The 16,863-nt window shown below is 36.2% G+C and overlaps 1 protein-coding gene across 1 annotated transcript in view; it reads left to right on the top strand.

Moving 5' to 3' along the window:
* The first annotated feature begins 363 nt into the window (after window positions 1-363).
* The window catches only part of LOC6561727, a 147,668-nt gene continuing 131,168 nt past the window's right edge, over window positions 364-16,863 (top strand). The window contains exon 1 of the mRNA XM_032736395.2: window positions 364-629. The gene's annotated coding sequence lies outside the window, so the exon portion shown is untranslated. The remainder of the gene's footprint in view (window positions 630-16,863) is intronic.

Raw genomic sequence — 16,863 nt, forward strand, 5'->3', positions numbered from 1 at the left:
TTTTCAGTTGAGCCGCAGCAAAAGGGAAACTGGCTAAAACTAAACTATGGAATGGCAAATGCATAAACAGGCAATATGTGTGGCTTATTAAAACTCGCTTAGCTCTAAGCAAAAATGTTGTGCGCCTCGAGCATCGCCCACAAGTAACACACAATTGAATGAGAGACGTGCGGGCAAAAGTACAATACGAAATATGTGTATGAAATTTTAAAACACACCCAAAAACAAAGCGAATAACACGAAAAAAAAGGAAAATAACAACAGCAGTGAAAATTGTGCGAAACAATTTATATGAAAAACAAACAAAGCGGCGGCGACAGCTGCTGTTGTTTAAGCAAACACAAAGTTACGGCTTCTGCCTCAGTGTGTGTGTGTGTAAGTTTGGGTTTGGGTTTGGGTGTGTGCGGGCGTGTGTGCGAGTTTGACTTTTCGTGGTGTCCACAGTGAACCGGGTACTTCATAATTACAGTTGCTTCTATTTAAATTTCTCTGGCGGTGCGCCTCAGCAAAAGCAGGAATAGCAACAGCAAACAGGAGGGAAATAGCACGACAATTGTAATTTGGCGTCGGTATACGGAACGTATTCGTAACGTGCTCTACATTGGCAGCATATATGGCATATACTTAATGTGAGTAGTGGACAAACTTTTTACGCTTGCTTATTTATTTTTGTATGTGTGTTTTTTGTTTTTGTTTTTATAGTTCTGCACGCTCAGCCTGGCTCAGCCTGAGAACTCGGCAATGTATATTTACAATTGTTTAGTTTGACTTTGCTAGTTGTGGGAATATCCAAGTGGGACCTTTGAAAAGGCAATCAGCTGATTACATTACTGTGGAAATTGGTAAGGGGTTTGAATTTGTAATAATTGTTAATCTGATGAAACAATTTCATATCATTGGCTGGACTTGCGCACATTGCGATTTAAGTAGCATTTTAATTTTAATTAACTTACACAAACTATATTATATTGGAAATATGTAAATAAAAAATAAATGAAACGTTTTTATTAAATATATAAATAAACTAAACCATCCCCTTTTCAATTATTGAAAAGGTTTGGTTGTGCTGACGACATTATTTATTTTCATCAATATATCAATGAAATTGGTGTCTTTATATGCCATTTAAGCACTGGCTGTGTTTTTTTTGTTTTATGTCATTTGGTCTAAGATTTATCTACGCTCGCTTAGCTTTTATTAACTGTTAAAATTAGCCAAATGCCGTTCGACCCTTGTCAGGGATCACAACCAGCCATTTGCCAACCCGTCTGACCTGCCCATCAATAAGCGATTTTTATGTACGAAATAATAAGTATGGAAGCAAACCTTTCTAAAAGTCATTTACCGCAGCCAGCAGCCATAAAACTGAAGACACAACTTGAGGCTGGCAATGGCAGCTTTGGCCAAAAGGCAGCCCAGACCCATTTCTTGGTTAAGGCTTTAAGTTAGTTTTTGGCAACGAGACAACAAAATTAATTATTAACTTGAATCGGGCACCGCAGCTAAAAATTAAAGCCGAGTAAATGGACAAGTTGCAAAATGGCTGGCAGAAAAGTTTTCCGGTATCCATTTAGTTCTACTTGGATAATTTTTTTCTTTTCGTTCCTGTTGGACTGTGCGTTTGTAATGTGTTCCGTTTTTATTTGTCATTCATTGCTGCAAAGTTTTGCCGTTTTATTTCTGAAGTTGCTGTTGCTATTATTGTTGTTATACAGAAACTGCTGCTTTTGCTGCGATGCGGGCCTCTCCCCGTCGACGTTATCTGAGCTCCTTTGTCTTTTTGGCCACACTCACCCAAGCGAAGTGGGAAGATTGAGGGAATCTAGGGGCAGAGGCAGACACAGTTAGTTTGCCAACGAATTTTTGTGTGTAAGTAAGTTGAGGCGAGGCATACAGAATGGAAAGAAAGAAATCAGCTTTGAGCAAAATGAGGCAATAAAGATTTATCTCGATGCGAACGCCAAAGGACACCGCGCACCGAAACAAAAACCAATGCAGCAGATTTGTCAAGGATTTGCAGCTGACAATTTATGTTAGCCGTTGGCTTTACATTCCCCATCCCCCGTGCGCCATGCTTCATGCCCCAACCCATGCAAAGCAACAATGAAACTTTAAAACATTTTCTATGCATTGATCTCGTCGTACGACACACCAATTTGTAGTCTATGCCACATGCAAAATTCATAAATCTTAATTAAATCTACGCCATGGCTAAAACTCATTTTATTTAGTTATTCCATAAAAAGCAATTGATATTTATTTTTGGCAATTGTTATTTGTGGCTTACATTACAAATTTTGTGTAAGTAAAATTTATCAGTGAATATTGTTTTTTCTTCTTTGCTCGGATTTAGGCTGCTGTTCAATTGTTTTGAAGAGAGTTTTGAATTTGAGATACATCTTGACCTTGATATGTTTTTAATTGTTACAGCAACAAATATGCACACTCGCACACACAATTAGGCAATTTTATCAGAAAAGCAGCTTGCTTTCATATTTATTGAAAATCCGCAAGTAATTTTGCTTTTGAATATTTTGCATATTTCAACTCTTTAATAAATTTATTGCTTTGTATATATTATATACCTTTATAAATATACAATTTATACACTCAGAAGAAAAACTGCCCATGTGTACAATTAATAAACTTTACATACATTTTATATAGTATATAAATTAATTTAATAAAACTGTTAGTTTTAGGGGATTTGAAAATTTGCATTTATATTTTTTTGAAATATTTCCCACTATTAAGAAATATATTTGTGAAAAATAAAAAGGTTTCTTTTTAATTAAAAAATTTGTTTTTGTATGTTGTACATTTCTGTATACATTTGGGTAGAATTTCAATTTCTACAACTATGTTTTTAAGTGATTTATATTTGCATCGTTTTTTGCTTAAGAAATGTTTTACAATTTGTATAGCCAATTAAATATTTCATCGAAAATTGATAGACTTATTTTAGTTAGTTTTTTGGGATTGATAGCCAGTTCAGCATTCAAAATTGCAACAAATCTACAATTAGATTAATTAATGAATCCAAAATGTTTGCGCATTACATTTAATATAGTCGATTCAACAACTAACTTTAGAAGAAAAATAAATAATTTTTAATTGTTGAAAATATTATGCTGTTCATTTCATGCCAGAAATTATAGTTAAGCTTATTCAGCTGTCCGAAAACGTAAAAAGCTTTAACTTTGAAGGCACCACACAACTTGAGAAAGAGTATTTAAGTTTGTTAGCTTTCCGTGGTTGGCATTGGCCAATTAAACGTCGGTGTGAAGGTGTTGCAAGTTATTTCTTTTGACTAGTTTTTGAGCTGACGTGCATATTATAGCAACTTTCAATTACGCATTTAATTTAATTTTAGGAAATTAGAACTTCTGTCCGACAGATGCAAAAGTTGTGCGGGTATGGAAGACTTTTGTGGACTAGACTTGTCATAACTCGAAGCAACTTTAAAACAAAAACAGCCCGCCAATTGCCGAACCAGTTGTACAGTTGCAATCTAACCAAGTTTGTTTTGTCAGAGTTTTTGCAGAGACGCAGTGCTTGGAATATGGCGTCACAACAATTTCAATTTCAATTAGCAGTGCACACATTGCCACAGTGCCACAGTGGCACAGTCCAATCAAGAACTCAACAAAGACCTGTTAGAACCAGATTTTGGTGCTTGGTAATCATTTTCCAACTTTCTGAGTTTGTTTGCTGCCTGGACCGGAATTCAGCCTGCTATTCGCTGGATTCTTTGTGGATTCACATGTAAACAAGCTAAGCGCTTTACTGCCCCTCTCCTCCTGAATCCCTCTCTCCCTCTCTCACTCTATTTTTGCTGTTTGTTACTTTGCTTCAGGCTGTGCGATTAGGTTTAGTAAAATATCCACTTTCCACCACGTGGCTTTGTTGATTTCACATAAAAATATCGCAATCGTTGCTAGATTTTAGCAGTAAATCAATTTCGCATAGAGCTCACCTAAAAAAAATTCCCATAAATTACAAAATATGAGCAAAAGAAGAGGTGAGACTAGAGGAAAAGTCCAGTTTAACGATACTGTCATGAGACTGGGCTGCGAGCGCCAAACGATCTCTAAGTGGACAGCAAAACAAAACATAAATAATATACAGCAAGTAGCCGAGTGGGAATAAAACAAAGCTACTAGAAAATACTATGTACGTGAAGTAGGTGCTTAAATTAACAACTTACTGTATATTTTTTTTAATAAGAAATATTTATAAAATAAGTGAAATGAATAATAAAAACTTACCCTAATCAACAACAATCATTGTGCTCTAGTTTAATAGCTTTTGCAAACTATTGAACATGTTGTGCCTACAGTCTCCTCTTCCATTTTAAACATTTGCTAATCGCATTTGTTAGGATTGCTGAAGTATGCTATATGATTTATGTAGGTTATATAAGCTGATATCAATCAGGCCAAAAGCCCAAATAAAAAAATATAAAACAGAAAAACACTTTAGCTCAACCAAAATTAAAGCAAACTTCAATTTATTTGGGCTCTGTGTTTTAGGGGCTGCGTTGCAAAAGATAAAAACGTGACCGCGAAAACATAAAATATGAAAAGCTGATGCGATCCCAATGAAAATGAGACACAAGCCATGACGACGATAAGCACGGGTAAGGGAACGAGAACGGGGACGAGGACGAGGACGAGTCGACAGTCGACAGTCGACAGTGGCTTTAATGGGCCGCGTTTAGCATAAGCGCAAACATAGACAAAGACAGGCAGACAGAAAGACTGACTGACTGGGTAGAAAATGGATGAGGAGAGTGGAAAAAATGTGGTGTACTTTGAGGCGCTTGTCAGCTGCAAGTGGCGCCATAAATCAGCGAAGCAAGCGTTGAGTGCCGACCACAAACAAAAGTCAAGTCAAAGGCGAAGCCACAACAAATGCCTCCACTTGAAAGCAATTTTAGTTTTAACATGACCAGTTTGGCTGCGGGTATGTTTTTTTTTTATTTTTGTTTTGTAGTTTTGTTTTATTTTTTTTTTATTTTGGTGCAACACTTGCGCGCAGAAAAGTAGAAATTGCGTTGCGAATTATTGATGCCTCATCGCTGATTGCTTTGCGCTTACACCATTTGACACAAATGCTGTTGTTGGCTTACCAACTAAACCAAACCAAGAGAAACCAAGCCAAATCGAGGAACTCCCCCACCAAGTTCTAATTCCAACACGGTGCGCTCTTGGGCATAAATAAGTGAAGTCATTTGGTATGTCTGGCATGTACACCCGACTTGGCTCTGACGTATAGACGTACTATCGAAAGCATACACTTCCAATGCCAATATGCCACCACTCCCTTGCTTGCCACCTCCTGCTACTCCATACCGCCACACCAGCCATGCCCTATGAAGCATGTTGTTATTATTTCTGTTTCCGGTTTGGGGGCCCATTCTAAGAATATATCAGTGCCCACACATTGTCAGCATCTCAATTCGTTGGCGCCCCTCTGCCATCTTGGCGCTGCAAAACTTTCTTTTTTGTAGCTTTTCTCATTGCCGTCGCATTAGCATCGTTTTTTTTCTGCTACTTTTGTATCTGTGTGCAAAATATGGCAAAACAATAAACGTTATAACAATTGTGGCTGCTTCTAATCGCAGCGAGCCGGCTAAAATGTTTGACAGCTTGGTCTAAGTGCTTTGTGTGGTTCACTTGGCATCCTGGCCTTTAGCTGGAGCTAGAGCTGGAGCTGAAGATGGAGCTGGAACTGTAGCTGAAGATGGAGTTGGAGTGTTGAGCTCTAAATTATGTTCCGTTTGTATATTTTGAAGATTTTTCAAATTGATTTTGCATAAAGTGTGCATTGTTGCGCCAACTGATGATTGACAAAGCCACTTTTCATTATACTCGTGCATAATTAATTCTGCTTACCTTATTTCAGTAATGATTTTAAAAAAAGTAAAGTCTCTAAGAATATTTATTTTAAACTATAAACATTTCTTAGCAATAAGAAATATATAAATTTCAATATATCGTAAAAGGATCCTCTTTCAAATAAAATACAATTAAATTGTAGAGAATCCATTAGATACTAGTAGAGTCAGCAAATATAAATATTTAAACAAATATAAATACATATCTCCTTTTAGAAACACATTAAACTGCTATAACTGGTTGAAAAAATGTAAAATTAATAAATATTTAATATACGATCGTATATAATACATTTATGTACATACATTTGCAATACGTAGACCTATTTTCTCCCATGGATTCTATCAAGATCTAACAGACAATTTAACTCGCCAAATATCGCCGAGCACTTCAAATACGTGTCATTAAACAAGGCACAGCTTAGAGGCCCTGACAAAGTTGAGATAATTCTCGTTGTTGTTGCTGGCTGGTCGCCAGCCTTATCAACAGCAGCCTAAACCGACACAATGTTGATTTCTGCTCTTGTTTGGGAGCCTCCTCCAAAAAGGCCTGTGTCGCTGAAGCTATTAATGCAACAAACAGCGACATTTTTGGGGTTAACAGCCGCGTCAAAGTTGCGCCACAGTCGAGCTATTAATTTAGTTTATGGCCAAGTTTTGCATAAGCCGTAGATGTCCTTGTGGGGCGTAATGAACTTTTGTCCACTAAATGACCGTGCTGAGCCAAATCTTTGCAATTGTAAATGGTGTGCGATGAAAGCGAAAAATGAGTCATAATTTAATATTAAACGTAGCTCCACCTGGCCAATAGTAGCGTCTCACCCTGCCTATCTGAGAGGGGAAACTGCACCTAGCATTTCCCAGTTGACGTTTGTTGTTGCTGCCGCGCCGCAGGACTGTGCATGCCACGCGGGCACGTGTATTATATTTACGAGTGTGTTTATGTTTATGTTGATTATTAATATTCATACAAACACATTCGTGCATTGAGCTCGGCACAAACAAACATTTAAATGATTTTTATGCCTGCTCACAGGAGTATGTAATGCTCATTTTCGCCATCCACGAAGCAGTCAAGTTTAATGTGTTGTGCGAAAGAACTTTGCTTAAAAACAAAAACACACACACAAGCACGCATTATCGGTGCGTGTGTGTGTAATAAAAGTACATTTTATTTATTTGATTTTGGTCTCGGACCCAACCGCATCTGCAAAGGTATGCGATTTAATACGCACCTTGTTTGCTCTGTTTTGGGTTCCACATGCCGTGGTTCCATTTGGCTCAGACTATCTTCTAGTTTTATTGCCCCTGGGTGATAATTCAATTAGCTGCGCTGGATAAGCTCGATTTATGGACCAATGCAAGCTTTCAACTGTGCGCACAATTTTTTCTTATTTTTTTGTATGCTGATTTTTTTAATCCTTCAATTTCGGTTGAACTTGTTTTGCGATTAAAAATAAAATATTTGTTAAATATTTCATTTATTGAAATACACATACGTGCTCGTAAATGAGATATTGTTTTTTATTTTTAACTCATTAATGAATTACGGGTTTTATATATATTACTAACTTTCGTGATATTTCAAGTATTTTATTTTTTAGTTATCATTTTGCCCATATTTGCTGCTTAACAATGAAATTTGCAATGCTTCCTTATTATTTTTAGCTGTGTGTCCTAATGCCCTAAAGGTGATCTCCATTGAACCCAACCAAGCCCAAGAAACATACACACATCCACGCACTTACACATACACACACACCCACACATACACACCTCCACACACACACACACCTCCACACACACACACACACACATACACACTCACAGACAGACCCGCAAAAGCTGCTCAACCCATTCACGGGAATTATAATGCATTGTGGCCGCACTATTCTATAGAAATCCTTTTAGGCAATACACAGAAGGGCATATATGTATATATATATATATGTACACATATATGTATACGGCATCGTTTAGTTGTAAGCTGTATTTGGGCCAAATTCTGGACGGCCATTTGGTCATTTAGCCATTTGGCGCTGCCTTTTTGCGTAATATTTATAATTTATGGAGGGTTTTTCGCAAAATTTTGCTCTGCTCTGATCCCGCTGCCAGCCAGATGTTGTTTATAATTTTCAAAAGGTATTTGCAGGATGCTCAAAGCATAGCAATTTTATTAAGTAAATTGTTTCCGTTACTTTTCGGATTTCCTTTGAAATGACTGCGGATTGTGCCGTTGTTTGAAGTGGTCCACTGTCAATGGCAAAAAAATAACAGCAACAACAAAGAAAATAAGAAGTAAAATATAATATACAGTATATCTGCTCTTAGTTAGAGAGTGAGAGATAGAGGGAGAGTCACACAGGAAGTTAAGTTGCGAAGACTCTGCTTTTGTGTGGCACTGTGGACTCTGGCTTAGTCGGCCATTCATTAAAGCAATTTTCAGTGCCAGTAATTTATGTGTCAATGTATTTTGCCGGCTACGCCTTCGACATCAATTCTCGGCCTCTGCTCGAAATTCAATTCACTGGACAGCAAACCATTCAGCCAGTCAGTCTGGCAGTTTGTCAGTCTGTCGCTTAGTCAGTCAGTCTATCAGCCACTCTGCAGTTGTCGTCGCCATTTAGCTCGTAATTTTTATAGCCCGTTAGGCCTCATTTGGTCACGAAACTCAAATGCGTCGCTATAAGAGTATTTATTGTGCTCTCTTTTTTTTTGGCGCATTTTGTGTTTGATTTTTTTCTTCTGCTGAATTCTGTTGCTGTACACATTTATACGATTTTCATAGGCTGTCGCCATACTGCTTAAAATCATATGACTCAAGGTCACAGGCGCTCTTTGCAAATGAACGAAAATTGAGCGGGTATATTGAAAACAGTGAAAATCAGTTTTTGGTTCTTGATTCTCATTGTCACAACACGGCTATATCCTTTGAGATTGGCAATAAGAGTAGTTACATTTCTATATGCATTTTAATAATCTATGATTACAGGGCATTGTCCTGTCGTATAGTATTTACTGTTGAGCAGTGACTTGTATGCTGTTTTATGACTGCTGCAACACTCAATTTATAGACAACTGTTCGAGATGTGTTGGCAGCATTTGCAGCAATGCTTATTGCTTTTTATAACATGCTTCACGATGGTATATAAATAAACTTAGTGCCTGAATTTTGTCGCAATTACCAAGTATACATACATATTTGTATGCATTTATCCGTGCAGGCTAACCAGCTGTGAGCAGTCAGTCGGGCCATAATTTATGTGCACTGCAATCGAAGGATGGGCTCCTTTGCAAGTGCTCGTTGCATTATAAAATGCTTTGAAAATAGCTAGGAAATTGTGAAAGTTAACTTACAAACTCAAACTATATGGGCAGAGGCAGAGGGATATAGGTCAAGCCAAAGGTCTTTTAGGCAGTTATAATCAGAAACGCATTAAGCAATTAACATTCTTGGAAAAAAGCTCAAAAGCCCCTTGACAGAACACTGAATTTAAATATTGCCTTGTGAAATTAGTGGACTGTTTTTAATTCACATTAATAAATAAATAAATTAAAATGTTCAATACTTTTCTTATAGTTATTTTATATACCATGTCCTCCTTACATTCTTCTTAACATTCTTATAGTTATTTAAGTTACCATATACTAAATTTACATACTATATCGCTTTGCTGTCCCAATCGTTTCCAATGCTAAATTAAGCAATCTTCATATAAAAGAAATGTCGAACTCAACAAAGAATGAGCATCATTTTTTCCTTTTCTTTTTTTCTGGCCATGTTTGCTGTAATTTGAATTTATTCTGGTAAGAAAAAAATTTCGATGTTGGCTAGAAAAATGCAAATAACGGCAAAATGTTGCCGCTTTCTGTTGGCGAGTTGTGGCATGGTCCTAGCTATGTGTTGAGGTTGGGGGCTATTGTTTGCAAATTATTTGTATTCATGTTTTCGTTTATTTTGTGTATTGTTTTGTCTATTTTTATTATTTGTTGTTTTTTTTTCTGTTTTATTTTTCCAGTCCCGTTTGCTTTGGTCACCGCATTGTGCTGGGCCCAAGCAACTTCCGTCTGCCGGCACGTAATCTACGTCATTTCCGCTTTAAATTATTTACATAGCAAATATGGCAGGGGTTCACGTAAGTCTACGGCGTCCTTCTTCTTTTTGCAACTTCAACGCTGGCTCAGCGCTGCTCAATCGTTATGATTTTGATTCTTATTTTCCTTCTTGCGGTTTGCGTTTATCTTTCGGATTCCTTTGTTAGTGTAGCCGATTTTTATTGTGCTGCTCATAGTCGGATTCGGACTAGGTCTCAGACTCGACAGGCCAATGACATACTCAAGTGCTATTCCAACTTATATTGCGCATTTTGTACACTTTGGGCCATTTTTTGTTATTTCGTTATTGTGTTTGCAATGCGAAAGGTTTGTTTTTCTTTCTTTTGGCTGGCATTGCAATTTTTTGATTTCGCGCTTTTCCAGCTGTTGGCTCTTGCTATAATTGAATTATACGCTTGCCCTGTCACTGATCCCAACAACTGTAAAGAAAAAAATCGCCACGCAGTGAAATATTTTCACATTTGTCGGCGCGAATAAAAATATCATTCCCTTTTTTAGCCGCTAATTTGCATAAAATTTAAAACAGAATTTTGCTAATCGTAAGCTTTGTTATTTTAAATATTCAAATGTCACAAAAGTATTTGCGGCCGACAAAATTAAGAAACTAAATTTTCTGTTTATTTATTTTAATTATAAGCGTTCTTTTTGTATAATTTAATAGACACTTTAGAGGTAATACTCGTATAGGTTTAAATATCATAGTGTGCCGCATATCTTACCGTACAGTTCGTAAACTTTTGCAGTTTAAATAAGAAATATTAAATTAATAGGAAATGCACATATTTTTCCTCTTTATTGATCAACTTTTTGTGTATATTTATTTATTTTTTTACATATATTAAAAACCGATTAATTATTTTTATATAAATTCGTATTTAATTTTAATGGCACATTTCATTAATCATTTTAAATACTTTAATTGCAATTTAAATGTTCGTTTTAAGTATTCTTTTCATTAAACATTTATTAAATGTTAAATGCAGAACGTCTGTCTAAACTAATTATTGTGAGATTATGCGGAAATTTATGTTAAAAATATCCACACAATTATCATTATAATGTGGCATAAGCAATGAGAAAATATGTGCCACGCAATTTTCAATCATTCAATCATTGCCAAACGTATGTTTATGTTGCATAAGTAGCTGTGTATTCAGTAAGAATATGTATTTATTTTTATTTTTTGTTTCTATCGCTTCTTTTGGGTCAGTATTTATGAGAGTTGTCAACCCTTTTGCTCAATTCATTAGGCATCAGTTGAACATTTGGGGTCGACAATATGCCAATTTGTGACAGACGAGCGACTTTCCGTTCTGACTAATGGCCAACTGAAGAACATAAAAGACATTTGTGTCATTACAAAACATGCACAGAATATAAGCATTTCTCATGCCCAATGCACATAAGTATGATACAAAAAAAAAGGAAAGAAAACGGAACTGAAATGATTAATGCATATTATTTGTCGACCTACGTTCAGTTCTTTCACGTTTGCAGAAAATCCATGAAGTGAATACGTCGGAAATAAAAAGTGTGTTTTTGTTTTTAGATCCCTTTTCGGAAATTGGTCAAGTTGAAGGAAAATTTAATTTTATGAAATCAATTTTCATTATGCACTTAAGCGGCTTGGGTCCATCGTTAAAAATGCTTTGCAGCAACATAACCAAGTGTTTCATGCATGTGGCATGTGCCACACATTCACACAGCGCCAGTGATGTGCGTGTGAGAATTTACTTTTGCTGGCCGCGTCCAGGGAGTCGTTAAAATGCAGTTTAGAAAAACCCCAATGCTACCAAAGACAAAGTGCCTGATAACGAGCGCCCTGGACATTCTCTCGCTGGCACCAGCTTTGGTGTGTATATGTGTTTTTTTTTAACGGCATGTTTCTGTATTTTTCTTGATGTTTTCTTTTTGGTATTTTATGCGCGTATTTTTTTTATGCGATGATAAAATTCATAGCGCTTGCATATAAATTCAACTTACTGACCAACAACAACATAAATAACAACAACAACAACAAGAGCAGATTTTCTCACATATATGCGGCTAAGCTCTAGCTCCAATGCACATTGAGTCAGAACAAAAGTTCTCGAAAAAATGCACATTAATATACTATAACATTGCTGAGTTGATCTGAATAACATTAAATGCGAGACCATTAGTCGAATTTTTTATTTCCATGATGTTTGCAGTGCTCAAAGTGCAGCCAAAATTATTATTTTTTATTTAAATATTAACTTTAATGTTCAATTTAGCTTTTTTTTAATACGTTTCTACTTTTTTTTAAGACCAATGTTCATTTAATTTTTGGGTATCCCGTATACCATTTTGAATTTAACTAAAATCGTATTTTTTTTTTGTGTGCATTCGACCCCATTTTCAGAGTCCTCTGGCCAGTGTGCAGTTGCAATGTGTGGGTGTATTTTCATTTTATTTTTTTTATATACTTTTTACGTATTTATTTATACTTGGGGTCTGGCAGCTGTTGGAGCACAATTTGATTTCCATCGGCTTAGCGCGAGGATTTTCTAAACGCTTTGGTTTGCCTTGGCCTTTTTTGAAATGTGCCATTCTGCTAGTTTTTCTTTATGCTCGTGCCCTTTAAGCCCATTTATGAGTTTGGCTCTATTTTGATGAGTTGAATTGCCAACAGGGTCGTCACCCATAAATATTTGGTTTCATGCCTGGCATTTAAGTACCATTCAATTTGCTGTACTCGCATAAGCGTAGTTAAACTAAAAGTAAATGACATGAATTATAATTGGTTTCGTTTGTGGTAAAAGTTGAGCAGCGAAAAGGGCCACTAACTAACCGTGAACTGTTTTGACGTAATCAAGCGTAATCTGAAATAAAATATTCAAATTCTATTAGTACGTCCATAAGACCAAAAATATATACATATATGTATATATATATTTATGTTTGCTTATCTGTAGGTATGTTTATATGTTTTAATGTAAGCAAACGCAGAGACAAGTGGTGAAAATCTACCGCAATTAGAAGACAAATCGTTTTGACGCCAACACATCCAGTATCTCTCTATCTCACGCTCTAGTTGTGATGTCAGTAGGCTTGAATGTCTGTGTCTCTGTGTGTCTGTGTGGCTATGTGTGTGTTTGTGTTTGCTATGCCTACTGCTGTCACACTGTTCATATGTGGAGGGGCATTAAAGCATGAAATTAATGCACAAGGCATAGCAAATAGCCCTAAGGACACGCGTGCCAATGTGCCAGAACGAGAAAGCAGCACAAACACAATGAACACTGAAGGGTGCCAGGGGGGAGACACATTAAATTCTGTGCAGCAAGCACCCGCAACCGACTAATAAAAATTGTCGAAAGTAAATTTTTATTTTAGCTTAACGTTATGCAGCTGCTGTTTTGTGCTTAGAAATTTAATTTGTGCCACACATGGCGTATGAGCTATTTAATTAGTTTACGCACAAGAAGATATCTGCATGAATTTACTAAAATCATATATTTTTTTTTTGGTCTAGGCATCATTCAATTTTGCATTTTTGCAGCCAGAGCTTTCTTTCGCATTTAGGTTGTCTATGGTGAAACTCAAATCATTGTCATGTGAAACAACATGACCAAAGGTTGTCGATGAAAATTGGAAGTGCCCACACACACACAGAATGTAGCCTAAGCTCATAGACATTGCTTTAATTCGTCGTGAACAGATAGAGATGATAGCGTAAAGAAAAAAGTTAAAAAAAAAATGTTAAAATTTATAAATACTTTTAAAAATGTTAAAACTGGGCAATAAAGCTAAGATCTCGAATATTTATATAGGATGCTGTGGCTTTCTTGGTCACTGATCATGTCAGATAGTGCATATTTTACTGGTGTAAATTATGCATATATGATGCATATTTTACTGGTGTAAAATGTAGTGAATTTTGTTGGCATATTCTTTTGCATAGTTTCGTCAATTTAGTCTAATCTCCTCGCAGACATATTCCAGCTTCTTGGAAAAGTTTGGTAAGTGCAACTTTTGCTGGCCAGCTTTGTCTTGTAATTGCTCTTCAATACAAGCTCTCAACTTGAAATATGGACAACCCTTCTGCAAAATGTTTCAGCATATTTGAACAAGTTTTGAAAGTCTGTTCGGTGCTCGGTGCTCCCACTTCCCATTCAACTATTTACACTTAATGGCCGTTGGCAACATTTTAGTTTTTCTATTGCATTTCTGCGTGGCTATTCTATTTGATGTTACTTTACTTTGCATTATGTACTTTTTTGCTCTTTTTTGTTTGGTATACGTGACGTATACATGATGTGGTTGGTCGGCAAAAAGTTTCGGAATGGAGTGTAAAGCACAGTTTGGTTATGTAAATGGATCATGATATGGTTTTTGTGTGCGGTTATGCAAATGTGGTCGAGACTTTGTAGTGTGCCACAATAGAAATTGCCTAGTAGTTAAGTGCAAATCAAATGCAATTCAGATCGACTGTAGAATACGGCTTTCGGTTCAATAACGACAGCTTGGCAAAAGAATACTTCTATATATTTATTTAAAAATCACTGCAACTGAATTGCCTACAAGTTCTATAAAAAATGAATGGTCAACTTAAAAAAAAAATCCTCAGAGTGCATTTAATGGCGAAAATAGCGTACAAAACCAATTTTCACATAGAGCTGCAACAACAGAAAAAACTTCATGTGGCAAACAATAACAAAGTCCCGGCATTATTGGCATTAATTCCACTTTATAACTGTCAAGCGCTGCAAAGAAGAACTACAAAAATAAAAATAAACTAGCGTAAAATAAAGCAAACACAAAAAAGCGAACAAAAGTGCGCAAAGAAGTGGTAAAAATGGGCAAAACACATACACATCTGTGTGCGAGTGTATATATATTTATTCATATATAAATATTTGCATAATACCCTGGCGTATATGCTTGACATTAAGTTGCCAGTTGAAGCCGGCAAGCAGAGTGCCGGCTTAATTTCCTTTTTAGATGGCCAACTGAAGGCGCCGAAAGCCGATCGCCTTGGCCATAATTCATTTCAGCAATTTTAAGTGTGCGCCTGACTCCACTTTTCTAGCTTGAAAACAGCTAACATCAAAAAAGGAGCACACAGCAGCACATGGGGGCTTACAATAAATCACTGCTGTCCCGCTTGGCCAGTGCGAAATTAGCAGCTACCTGTTAAATGCTCGCACCACATTGCATTTATTCATCCCGTTCAAATTCACACGTGAGTTATTTTCATGCTTCTTTCACATGTATTTTTATCTTTATAAATATTTGATCAGGCTGCTTTGTATGCTGTATACTGCGATGTGTGTGATTGCGTATGTGTGATTCTGTGCGTTCACACAGCCAAAAATATATAGAGGCAGCCAGCTACTTGTACAATACATTTTGCATTTCAGCTTTGCTGAGGATTTTGCTGGATGCCCTGCCATGCATATTTTATTTGCCCACATTCACAGCACTATCGAGCTTTGAGTGCTCTGATTGCTGTACTTGATTATTGTGAAATATTTAGTAAATAAAATAAGAGTAGTACTCGTTTGAGCCCAAGTGTTTTATAATTGTATATTTTAGACTATTATTTATTGTTCCCATGTACTTCAAAATGCAAATCTTTGCCACACACTTTGTTATGCCTGGATGATATGAATCTTATGAATGAATTTTATCAATATCAAATTTCAAATGTGAATTCAATGCTGATTTTTTTTTTGTATTCATTTTGTATATTTCCCTCTACACATGAAGTTTTTTTTAAATTTCATTTTTAAACCTTTTCATTTTCTCATTAGAAAATAATGTTTCAAGTAATTTAGCTGCGTATTTCACAAGACCCTTTGGAATGACGAGGGCATTGCTCAAATGAAAACAAACTAGCAGTATTTAGGTCGATTCCAAAATAGTCACATTGAATATACCCTATAACAATTGTAACTTCTATATATAACGTAAATTCAATACAAATAAAAAATAAATAAAAAAAATTTAGTTGAAATGTATATATAATTATATAACTTATTAGTTTCGAAAATCATTATGTTTTATATTCTTTTTAATTCTTTGTTTGATGTGTGCAGGGTATATGAGCGTTTTGGCTTTTGAATCTTACTTTTTGTAGCTTGTTATTTCCACAACACAACAGAAAAAATTGGCAGCAATGAAAACTGTGTAAAATGTGCGACTTAAACAATGGCAATGGCAATGGCAAAGCAAAAAAAAGCTAATTAATCCCACTTGACCTTTTTTTGTTGGCATTTTTCTGCCTCAAAAATCAGTTAACAACATTGACTTTGCTAAGAAGGCAAACGCATTTGGATCCCTGTAAATGCTGCAGTTTATTTTACGCAATTTTTGTGTGACCTTCAAAGAATTTTATTGTTTGATGCATGTAAAAAAAAAAAGAAATTACAATTACATATCTAGATAGTTTTCTTGCCAGTTGCATTATATTGACTTGGTGGCTGTTACCTATGACCGGTGTAAACTGATTTCGACCTTTGTCTTGCTGGTCATTTTAGTCATATCTTGACGCATAATCTGATCATTAGTTGCTATTGTCAGTGTGAGCCGAGAACAAATACGTGCAGAAAAATCCCGCTTGCTTATTATTTTTAGTAAATCATGAAAGCGATAAGCCTAATAGCCTGGGCGGCATCTGTGTGTGTGTTTGTTGCATATGCGGCGAGTGAGATAACGTAGCAAAGTAAAATCAAATGGCATGAAAATGTGAACACAGCCTTAAGCATTCGATTCGACTCGGCTAAGCTGCTGTTGCTCCTGCTGTACGCTTATTCTGCAGCCAAGTGTGGATGCCTGTAGATGTGTGTGTGTGTGTGTATGTGTGTGCTGGTTAGCGTCGACGC

Source organism: Drosophila grimshawi, unplaced genomic scaffold, assembly GCF_018153295.1.
Source record: "Drosophila grimshawi isolate 15287-2541.00 unplaced genomic scaffold, ASM1815329v1 contig_1377, whole genome shotgun sequence".
Classification (NCBI taxonomy): Eukaryota; Metazoa; Arthropoda; class Insecta; order Diptera; family Drosophilidae; genus Drosophila; species Drosophila grimshawi.